At 42.4% G+C, this 11,691-nt stretch overlaps 1 long non-coding RNA gene across 1 annotated transcript; it reads left to right on the top strand.

Moving 5' to 3' along the window:
- Window positions 1-252: 252 nt before the first annotated feature.
- LOC128342275 (uncharacterized) lies at window positions 253-11,391 on the top strand. Its single transcript, XR_008314883.1, has 3 exons — window positions 253-515; window positions 5,610-5,747; window positions 10,990-11,391. It is a non-coding gene; the product is annotated as an uncharacterized LOC128342275 (long non-coding RNA).
- The last annotated feature ends 300 nt before the right edge of the window (window positions 11,392-11,691 follow it).

Below are 11,691 nucleotides of genomic sequence, written 5' to 3'. Positions count from 1 at the left end.
TCTTGTGTCTTTAAAAGTTTTATAGCTATTCTTTTAATAGCCACCAACAAACTGAAATTCAGCGGGTGAAACTTTCCCCTCAATGCATCTACTTTCCAGGGAAAAGTTTCACCCGCTGAATTTCTGCTTATCATGCAAAAAGCATAGGTGCCTTGCTAGAAAAAGGTTGGCAACCCCTGGTTATGTTAACTTGGTGCTGCAGTGCCTAAAATCCACAAGCTTAAGTGCCTCAGTGACAGTCAGCTCTTGTAGCTGCTGCTCATTTCTCTCCCTCCTCTGAGACTGACAATTGATTTAATTACTAACTGCCTTGCCAGATTTGTCAGCAGGAATGAAATTGATTGGGGTCAGAAAAAAATGCAGAGAAAAGCAGAAAAGGAGTGGCAAGGGGGATGTAATTACCATTTACAAAACCTTGGCAAATATTAAGCAGTGGGTGTTGTTTCTGTGCACCTTAGCAAATATGGAACAGTTTGTTCTAAAGATGATGGAGTGAGAAGAAGATGGAACAAGAGGTAAGATTTCTGGAGAGTTCAGCTGTGATCCTGTCCCTGCTAGCAAGCTCACTTAAATAAAAGTGTGCGCATGGTCATTCACTGGTAACTTCTAGGCTAGACTATTGCAATGTGCTCTCCAAGGGGCTGCCTTTGTTGTATCTCATTTGAAAACTTCAGTTAGTTCAAAATGCAGCAGCCAGACTGGTTTCTGGGGTTTCTCAGAGATACCATATTATGCCTGTTTAAAGCAGCTGTACTGACTGCCAGGCAAAATACAAAGTGCTGGTGATTACCTTTAAAGTCCTAAACGGCTTAGAACTGGGATAGCGCCTTCTTCAGTATGATCTCCACCGCACTTCAAGGTTATCAAGAGAAGTCCGTCTCCAGCTGCCACCAGCTCATCTGGCAGAGACGTGGGGTTGGACCTTCTCTGTAGCTGCTCCTGGGCTCTGGAATGTGCTCCCTATAGATATTAGAGCCTTAAGAGTTTTAGCAGCCTTTAAAAGAGCCCTAAAAACATATTGTTTTAGTCTGGCCTTTAGTGAGCACTGAAATTATTTGAAACTGGTTTTAATTTTGTTTTAATGGAGTTATTTATTTGTTTTTTAATCTGTTTTTATATTTGTGAACCTCTTAGAGCCATCTGGGTGAGGTGGTATATAAATCAAATAAACAAACGAACACACACAAATTTCACCATTTATTGAGTCAGCAATAGAAGCTTTTGATGCATATGAGGAGTACTTGCTTCAGTTTAGAGATCTGTCTTATATGTCTTCCACACTTCAAGCACCCCATCCCCTAAAAGGTTAATGTTCTTTTCTTAGTAACTTGGCCCAAAGGATAAAGGCATTAATGTAAGCTAAACCTATTAGAATGCCACCCCTCAGGTCAGGTACAATTAACCAAGAAATTAGGTTTATTACTTAACCCACTAAAAAAAAAAATCATAGCCAAAGTAATTAAAAGCAAAACATTGTGTCTAGCTATTACTTGTCCTAAATTATACAATAGACTGGTACTCAAAGCTGCTTTGGTTACAGGAGATCTGTAGCAAAAGGCAGAAATTCCTAGGATTAAAAATCCAGGACTCTCTGTGCCTTGAGGTGTGTAGAGTGCAGAGTCCAGGGAGCATAGTTTTCACTAAGTCCCTTACTAAAGACCCATAAGAAAAGCCTTGACTCTGTTTTTATGGGAAAACGTAATGGAGAAATTAAAAAGATCCAAGAATAGACAAGTCCAGTCTTCTCCTTGTATGCACATCTGGATGTTTTGTTAGTGTTTGGGACGATATCAAAAACAAAAGCCAACAGGTGGAGACAGTTGAGCAGTTGGGAGCAGATGGCCGCTATCTTGCCATCCTACTTATTAAGTGAATTAGTTGGGCCAATTGCAAAACAAACTTAACCAACAAGAATATACTGTAAAAACATAATACAGCATACTCTTAACTATACCTGGCAGTACATTTGTTCAATAAATGTACATTTATCCCATTGTCTTTTTTTAAAAGGCCAAATAATTTTAGAACAGATAAGCCCCTCCCCCCTTAAAGTGGGGTGGAAACTGGACTTGTTACATCACTGGTCCCAGCCAGTCATCACAGCAGGGTGTTTTTCACACAGCAGGCTTTACTGCGAGTTCGAAGTTGCCCCCCCCCCCAAATTGATGCAAAAAGTGGATTTTATTTTAACCCTGGCTATAAGTCAGGCTACACTCTAATGCACAATGAAAAACCCAAATTGTGTGTGAAGTGTCCCCCAATAGCTCGCAAGAACTTTGGGGTCAATCTGGCCAATATAAATCTGGCACACCCTCCATTCCAACAGAGATATGAGCTAAACACTCTGTGTGGAAAACGTCCCAGCTTCTGATGCAACCTGGCAGGTCTGAGCTTGGTCCTGCAGAGCAATTTAAATTAAAACAACAACAACTAGTGGAGCCATTTCCACAGCAGCCCAGTCATTCAAATTATGTACACACATGCACCCTAGATGCATTAGTGCTGATGCTGGAATTTCAGCCTGGGGGCAGCTTTGTTGCTTCCAACTTATAGTTCATTTGTTGCCTGAAAAATAAATGATCCCAAATGAATGTGAAATTATAAGTGCCCCTTTGAAACTCTAAAGCAAGGCCTTTTTGAACACTGCCCATACTTTAGATGGTTTAGTATTCCTCCAAAACTGCAGGATTTATTTATTTTCATTCAATATGCTGCTTTCATTTAACAGTCTCAAAGCAGTTTACAGACATAGTGAAACATTAAAAAACCTTTTTAAAAGGGGAAAAATTATGATTGCAAAAGGTCAAACCAGCAATCAAGGATAGGACATGAGGAACAGATAGAAAGGTCAAAAGATTTGATTTGCATTTAGTGCTCAACTGTTGATCTAGCAGTTTGAAAACTTGCTTGCTCACATGCCAATATATTGTTGTTGTTGTTTTAATTTTTTTAAATTAATTTTTAACAATAATCATAACATCCATAATAAACACAATTGGACTTCCCGCGCACCTCTTTTCGTGAAGTAAAAACTATAAAGTTTACCTTATTATAATATTAATTTTAAAAACACAAAATTAAAGCTTAAAGAAAAAAGAAAAAACCATTAGTCTACCCAACCTGCATTTCAAACTTCAAATCCAGCTGTAAGATCCATATTAGGAAAATAATTCTTTAAGTACAACAAAAAAGGTTTCCAATCTTCCCTGAAATGTTCTAAGCTTTGATCTTTTATCAGTGTTGTAAGTTTTGCCATCTCTACATATTCCAAAGTTTTTATCAGCCAATCTTCTTTTGAAGGCAATTCATTAGTCTTCCATTTCTGTGCATATATTATTCTAGCCGCCGTAGAAATATACAGGAAAAAAGTTAAGTTATTTGTAGAAATTTCTCCTTGTGTTATTCCTAGCAGGAAGGATTCTGGCTTCTTAGGAAATGTCACTTTAAATATTTTCTTTAATTCATTATATATCATGTCCCAATAGGCCTTAGCCTTCCCACAAGTCCACCACATATGAAAAAAAGTACCTTCAGAATCCCCACACTTCCAACATTTGTTTGAAACATTTTTATACATTAATGCCAGTTTTTTTGGTGCCAAATACCATCTGTACATCATTTTATAATAATTTTCCTTCAAAGTATAACAAGCAGTGAATTTTAAATCATTCTTCCATAACTTTTCCCAGGCTGGGATGCCATTATATTGTTAGTCACTATCTAGTCCTCCAGTCTGACTAACAGGTGTCATGTTGGGAAAGCATATTCAAGACTTCTGACTTGTTAGCCAGATTGGAGGAGCAATTAAACATCAAGAAAACTAATGGGTCTGTGGTTAGCTGGGTTTTCTCTGCCACTCTTCTTATATACTAGAAGAACCATTATTACTTCCCTCCATTCAGCTGGAATTTCCCCTGATTTATCAATGTACTGTAAGTAACAAGTGAGGCTAACATTGTTGCCCATCATCTGAATATTATTCTCAGAGTTTGATGGCTTTATTACAAAAATTCAGCCTTTTGGCTTTGCTTGCCTGGCATTTCCTTGTTGCATAGGCATTACCACACCCTGCTACACAATCTCTTTTCTCCCACACCAAGAGTTTTGCCTCTCTCTTTTTCATTTTGTTTAAAGAGCCAACGTGGTGCAGTGGCTAGAGTGCTGGACTAGGACCAGGGAGACCTGAGTTCGAATCCCCATTCAGCCATGATACTAGCTGGGTGACTCTGGGCCAGTCACTTCTCTCTCAGCCTAACCTACTTCACAGGGTTGTTGTGAGGAGAAACTCAAGTAAGTAGTACACCGCTCTGGGCTCCTTGGAGGAAGAGCAGGATATAAAAATGTAAAAATAATAATAATAATAAAGAGGAGGGCACTGATAATGTTAGCAACCTACCTTTTTCATCAGAGTGTAAATGCACTACTAACAACATATATTAAATAAATTAATGAGCAAATTGTAAGATTATGACTACAAAGAGAAAACAGAATTCAGAAAACAAGTAGATAAACAGCCAAATTTAGTAATGCTGGTGGCCAGGAGAAGCAGGAACCATTTAAAGCTACAACAGATGGGGAGCATAGTAGGGATTCTTCCTATGCCTGCAAGCAGCCTTTTCAGCAAGCGAGTGGGCAACAGCTGACTCACTCTGCAGCAAGTTCACTTGCTCTCTATGGGCCATTCCCAGATGGCAAGTTTACTTCAAAGTACCCCAGGAGTAGTGTGTGTGCGTTTGCACATCGGGGGTATTTACCTCAAGGTCCCTGAGAAATATTGAGGTGCATTCCACACACGATTCAGGTTTTTCCCTGTCATTGGACTTTAGCCTGAATTATGCCCATGCTAAAACATTCCACTTTTTACACAGCTTTGTGAGATACTTCAAAGCACCCCGATGTTTCTTCTGAAATGTATGGCAAGGACACAGTGATAGAGCAACTGTTCCTAAAGCCTTGGGGTTTTTTGCGGGGTTTTTAAAAAAAATTGCTGGGTGATCTGCTCGACTGTGCCGAGTCGGTGGTTTTGTGGATCCTGAGATCATTTGGAGGGCCCCTCCGAGACAGGAGGCCATGGAACTGATCCCCAAGGTCTGTCACTAAGTGGGCCTCTGCATCGAGAGGGAGAAAGGTAAATAAAAAAGGATCCACTTCTCTGCCCGCCTGGCTGGCTTGGCTTGCTCTCCCCATTTCCTCTGCAGCTGCTTTCTGGCCAGGAGGACAGGTGGGGCAGGGAGCCAAGCAAGCAGCCAGGCAGGCTCCTTCCCACCTGGTCTTGTGGAAGTCAAAACAAAACAAATCAGAAAATAAATAAAAGTGACATCAAAAAGGGCCCCTTGACCCCAATGCGGAGACAAAAGACCTAGGAGAAGAGTGCCATTTTTAATGCAGGCTTTATGTAGTGGGGGGAGGGGGTGGTCTATGTTGGCATTGATGTTGCAAGTCAGTGGTATTGCAGAAGACCTCCTAAAAACAAGTTTTGAAAATATTTATTTTGAAAAAAATAAATTTCTAATTTATTTCCATTCATTTTTAAATGAATGGAAGTTTTTAGAAACGCACACATGCATGTGCAGTGGGCGGGGGGAGGAAACTTTTCTGTTCTACTCTAGAAAGGCATTGGCCAGAAGGGCCCTGAGAAAGACCTGGGAGCAAGCAGTATGAATGGTCCGTGGAAACAATTTAAAAGGAACAGAGGGACAACAGCCCCCAGGATTGTTCTTATTTCAGCTTCAGGCTGCAGCTTCTATGTGAGTAATGATCAATTGTGTAACCCCATTAAGCCTGCCATCTGGGAAAGGCCCATTTGCTAGGACAGGAGCTGCCAGCAAGGAGCCATCAGCTGCTGCTTGAATGGCAGGAAGGTCACAAGCTCAAAGCGGGTAGCTGAACAAAGCTGATCATTTCCTCCACCCCAAATTGACTTTTTAAAATTAAATCAAAGTGCTGAAATTATAGCTGATGGCAATAAATAATTTTTAAAAACCACTATCAATTGAAAACATTTACTTTTAACATCCAAGAAAAATATATTTAAAAATATTTTTCCCCTGCTAACTGAGCAAAGAGGCACCTTTCTCTTTATTGAGCAGCGGGAGAGCAACTGGCCCTATCCAGCCCCAGCACAACAGCATCCCTCTAGTGGCTGTTGCTGATGTCTATCTTCTATCTTTCTCAATTGTGAGCCCTTGGGGACAGGGAGCCATCTTTATTTCTTTTTATTTCTCTATAAAAAGAGAAATTTGGAAAATTTATTTGGAAACTTTTGTTGAAAAGTGGTGTATAAATATTCATCGCCATAGTAGTTAAAAAAAATAGTAAATGTAATAAAACAACACATCTCAAAAATCTATTGCTTCTCCTGGCAATATTCATTCATTCATTCATTCATTCATTCGATTTCTATACCACCCTTCCAAAAATGGCTCAGGGCGGTTTAAAAAATAAATAAATAAGATGGATCCCTGTCCCCAAAGGGCTCACAGTCTAAAAAAGCAACATGAGTTAGACACCAGCAACAGTCACTGGAGGTGCTGTGATGTGGGTGGATAGGGCCAGTTACTCTCCCCCTGCTCAATAAAGAGAATCGCCACATGATCAACCAAGATGATCAGGGGCCTAGAGCACCTTTCTTATGAGGCAAGACTACAACACCTGGGGCTTTTTAGTTTAGAAAAAAGACGTCTGCGGGGAGACATGATAGAGGTCTATAAAATCATGCATGGCATGGAGAAAGTGGAGAGAGAGAGATTCCCCCCCGCTCTCACACAACACTAGAACCAGGGGTCACTCCATGAAATTGATTGCCAGGAGGTCTAGGACCAACAAACGGAAGTACTTTTTCACACAACGCGTGATCCACTTGTGGAACTCTCTGCCACAGGATGTGGTGACAGCCAACAACCTGGATGGCTTTAAGAGGGGTTTGAATGACTTCATGGAGGATAGGTCTATCAATGGCTACTAGTCAGAGGGCTATAGGCCACCTCCAGCCTCAGAGGCAGGATGCCTCTGAATACTCGTTGCAGGGGAGTAACAGCAGAAGATAGGACATGCCCTCAGCTCCTGCCTGTAGGCATCCAGTGGCATCTGGTGGGCCACTGTGTGAAACAGGATGCTGGACTAGATGGGCCTTGGGCCTGATCCAGCAGGGCTGTTCTTATGTTCTTATTAAAAGGTTCCTCTTTGCCAAGTTAGCAGGGGACTGACCTTTGTAATTAATCCCTTCCTGAAATGGTTTCTTCCAGCATATAATTGCTTGTTTCCTTAATCCCACCACTGCCTTATTCTTTTTAAATTAATTTTATATTTTATTTGTGCACTTGGGTTTTAGTGAAGAAACAGGACTAAGAATTTTTTAAAATGATTTTTTAAAAAAATTACCATACTTGCCAAACTAATCAGATCCCCAAAGCTGGAAATGAACAGGCTGGACTGATTCTGCCTCCTCACCTTCCCCTTCAGATCCAGGCAAATACCAGCTCTTGCTGCCCATTCCTCTATCCCCTCCCTTTACTTTCCAGGTTGGCAAGTGGGGGAGAAAAATGAGTGAGTCAGAAAGGCAAGATAGGGCAGTGCTTGGGAGAAAATACTTCCCCCGGGGGAAGTGCTGAGTTTTGAAACAAGAGCTGTGGGAGAGGCTACCTAAGAATGGGAGATTTTTCACATACTGTACCTCCCACCCCTTTCTTCTTCCGAGTCAGAAGAATGGCAGAGGGAATCTTCCTCACTCTTCTCTAGACCCAGAAGGTCAACTTCGGGCTCCCCCCAACCCGGACCCCTTAGCAAAATGAGAAACATTAATTTGAAATTATACCCTGGGGTGACTGACCACTAGGCTCTGGCCACAGCTTCCCTCAGCAGGAAATCCTAGCTCATTGCAGCTGAGGGCAGACATCACTTCCTGCCACTTGCTGGGGTGCTGGTGGAAGGCAGACAGGTTGAGCCATCTTTGGAACCAGGCTCAGAGCAAGTGGGCTCCCCTGCCACTCTTAGCACCACCAATGTGGGGTCTACTGTTGTGGTCTGTTCTCTCTCAGAGAGGGACTGCTCACTCTACCTTCCTGCTGTGGAGACCAAAAAAACCCACATTAAAAATGGGGGGAGGGCATTGTCAATCATATCATCAACAGACCACTCCTCCTGCCAGGTGCCTCAGTCATGCATTGATGGGGGAGTGGAGTGCTGAGGAAAGGCTGCAACAGGCACACTTTCTTGAGTAATGACCTTTGGGTCACCTGCAACAACAAACAGCTGCTCTCAGGGGCATAGCAAAGTTGGACATAAAGGAGACCAAAAAATGGGCCCCTATCACCTGAGCCCCCCAACTTCTCCCCCCACCTGCTTCGTAAGAACAGTGAGGACATGGTGAAAAACAAGGCATTCTCCACATGACTGTTCTCTTGCTCTGTGCAAATAAAACCATGCCCTCCACATGCAGTGCCCCCTCCACTCCTTCAGGGCCCAGGGACATTTGTCCCACCTTATTCAATTATAGCTATGCCCCTGGCTGCAATACTTGGATTAAAGATAACCAACACACACACACTCCATCCAGTTCCCAGTAGCTGATTAAGGGCAGCACAGTTTTGAGCTAAGAACAAGAGCCTGAGAGGGCCCTCAGGGAACAGTTGGGAGTGGAAGTTCGCCAAACATGGGATGTTCTGACAGCTGATGACATTTAGTGGGCGGGTGTTTAAACAAAGACTCAGCCTCTTCCCTGTGAGATTTCTCTGCACACTGATTATTACAGAGTGTTGTTCAGTCTGTGGACAGTTTGGGGGCTCCTACGTGGCCAGCCCTTGAAAAAGGGTCCTCTGTGGAGTGATTCAGGCAACTGTGGCTACTGGCTGCCACTTCACATCTCCTGTCCCAGTGTGACTCCAGGTCCGCCACTCGTCGTGCAAGCAGGCAAACAGGAGCAGCTAATGAGTTTTTTGTTACGAGCAATTCTCCCAAGACTGGTCAATCCAGTTCATGCCGATAATTCAGCTTTCCAGGCCATTTGCCAGCAACCTGTTTCTTTTCAATATTCAGACTAATCTTGTGATGAAAGCAGACTGCTGCTCAGTTACATTTGCATACAGATCTACATATTATGAAGCGGGAATGTGCCAGATTAGGACTGCAATATGGCTACTCATTGGTAAGACCTCATGTAGGCAGCCTAATACTTTCCCCTTTTTGGTGGTGCAAACATTTGCTTCCACAAATGCCAGAAAAGAAGCAAAAGCGTCTTCCTTTGCTGTCCAGTCCCTGTGGTTGTATTTGGGAACTTGCCTCAGAGGCAGGCATTTCTGCAGACATCATCTTTATGAATTAACTCAGTTTGAAGAGACGCACCAACTTCTGTGATGGGAGAAGGTGTGATGGCCTGTGTGCTTGGTTTCTGAGAGCTGAAACAGATCCATGCTCAGATCCCCAACTTAAACAAAGGTGCTGGGGGCTCTGAATTTGACCAGAACAGCAATGAAGAAGGGGCTAACCCTTCCTCCCATGAAATCATTACTAATCCATAATATTCCCCTGAAGCCAGAGGCGCCCTTTGGATCGGACCTCCGGGCAGATGTCCAGTCCTCCACACTGGAGTGGGAGTGGGCAAATGTTCTGCTGGGGGCCGGGATGGCTGTGCCACAGGCAGGCCCACTCAACCCTCAACCCCCCCACACACAGGAGATTAGTGGGCTGCAGCCCCCCTTAGAGTCATGCATTTGGCTGTCCCACGTGGTGCAGCCACCCCAGTACCTGATGGGACATTGGGGGGGAGGGGCAGACCCAATCCAGGCCTGCTGCAGACTGCATCTTTAAGTGGCAGGACTTTCCATGCCAAATGTGGTATGTGCAGGTCAGTGGGAAGTACCTTATTTATAATTTCTTCTAAAAATAATAAGAAGAAAAAGTTTCCATCTTTCTCTGAGCATGTTCTAGTCTAAAAAACAGTGCATTCTTCTAATTTAAGTGGCAGGACTGTCCATTCAAAATGTGGTATGTGCAGGTTAGTGGGAAGTATTGTATTCAGATACTTAGAAGAAATTCTAATTTCTTCTAAAAACACAAAAAGTTTCCAGCTTTTCCTGAGTATGTTCTGGTGTAAGAGATAGTGTATTGCAGCTTATTTTGTGGCAGTAGTGGGGATGGCAAGGAGTGCCCGCCTCCCCCGCCCAAAGGCCATGACATCCAGGCTCCAAAATTACCTAGGTGCACTTGTGCTTGAAGTTGCTATTGTATGAACTATTGCTATTGTATGTATATTGTTGGAGGGCTGTGGGCCACCTCCAGCCTCAAAGGTAGGATGCCTCTGAGTACCAGTTGCAGGGGAGTAACAGCACGAGAGAGGGCCTGCCCTCAACTCCTGCCTGAGGCTTCCAGTAGCATCTGGTGGGCCACTGTGTGAAACAGGATGCTGGACTACAGTAGATGGGCCTTGGGCCTGATCCAGCAGGGCTGTTCTTATGTTCTTATGAACCCCCCTGCCCCATGGGGGAAAAAAAAACCAGGCTCAATATAGTGACCAGTGTTTTTCCCATGGGTGGTGGGCATACAGAATCTTCAGCAAGATTTAGATCTACAAAATGGCATAAGGAGAAACTGCCCCTTTCAGAGGATTGCTATTCTGATCGAAATCAAAGCTCTTGTGGCTGATTTAGAAGGTCGGTTTAAAAAAAGAAGATGGGAGATGCAATGTGATCTCTTCTGCTATACCTTGTGCTATATCTGTTTTGCCTATAAGAACATAACATTTTTCTTAATGAAATTCAATTGCATGTTTCAAAACCCCATAATCTTCAGTGCATGCATTAGCTCTTAGCACCTAGCTACATAATTTAATAATATTTTAATTATTCTACATGAGATCAGCTTCTAGCGGAGTCTGCCTAGTATCTGGCCTTGCCACCTTTGTTACTTATATTTGTTTTTGATGTGGGTGAAAGCAGTGAAAGATTTTCAGCTTTAACCTTAATTCACACATGAAATGTTTGCCTTCCCTCCCAGCTCTTTATGTGTCTGCCCAGCCACATTTCTCCCAGGTTTGTGGCATCCTCAAAACCTTCTTCCTGAGCCAATGTCACCACCCTGGCCTGCATGCATACAACATACCTTTCAACAGCTTGAACGAAGAAAACAGCAGAATATTAAAGAGCAAGAAATAACTTTTTCAGGTGAAAATCGATTAGGACTAATTTTTTGTGTGAGCTCGATAGCTAGGTTATTTAATTATTAACCAATACAGTTATCTGTGGCTTCCTCATTTCATCTGGCTTCAATAGTTAGTGGTATGTTACATGTGAAGTTATTTAATAAGTTAATTTGATATTTGTTACAAGTTACAACTTGTGTTACAAGCAACACAGTTATTTAGTCCCATGCATTCCAGGCTTGTTAAGTAATGCATTCATTGTCGTCGTCGTCATAATCATCGCCGCCATTATTTATTTATTTATTTATTATTACTATAGTTATAATATTATAATATTATATATATATGATTTGATATAATAACAACAACAACAACAATAATAATAATTGCAGCTTCTTCACATCACCTGGCTTAAATATTTAGCAGTATACATTTATGTGAGGTTATTTAATAAATTCATCTGATATTTGTTACTAGTTAGAATTTTTGTTACTTGAATCACCAAGGCCGTCCACACAACCAGTGTGAGGGTGGGGAGGCAGGTTCCTACCTGCCTC

The sequence above is a fragment of the Hemicordylus capensis genome, chromosome 2, assembly GCF_027244095.1.
Source record: "Hemicordylus capensis ecotype Gifberg chromosome 2, rHemCap1.1.pri, whole genome shotgun sequence".
In the NCBI taxonomy this organism is placed as follows: Eukaryota; Metazoa; Chordata; class Lepidosauria; order Squamata; family Cordylidae; genus Hemicordylus; species Hemicordylus capensis.
The sequence above is the reverse complement of the archived record's forward strand: the minus strand, read 5'-3'. Positions and strand labels throughout refer to the sequence as shown.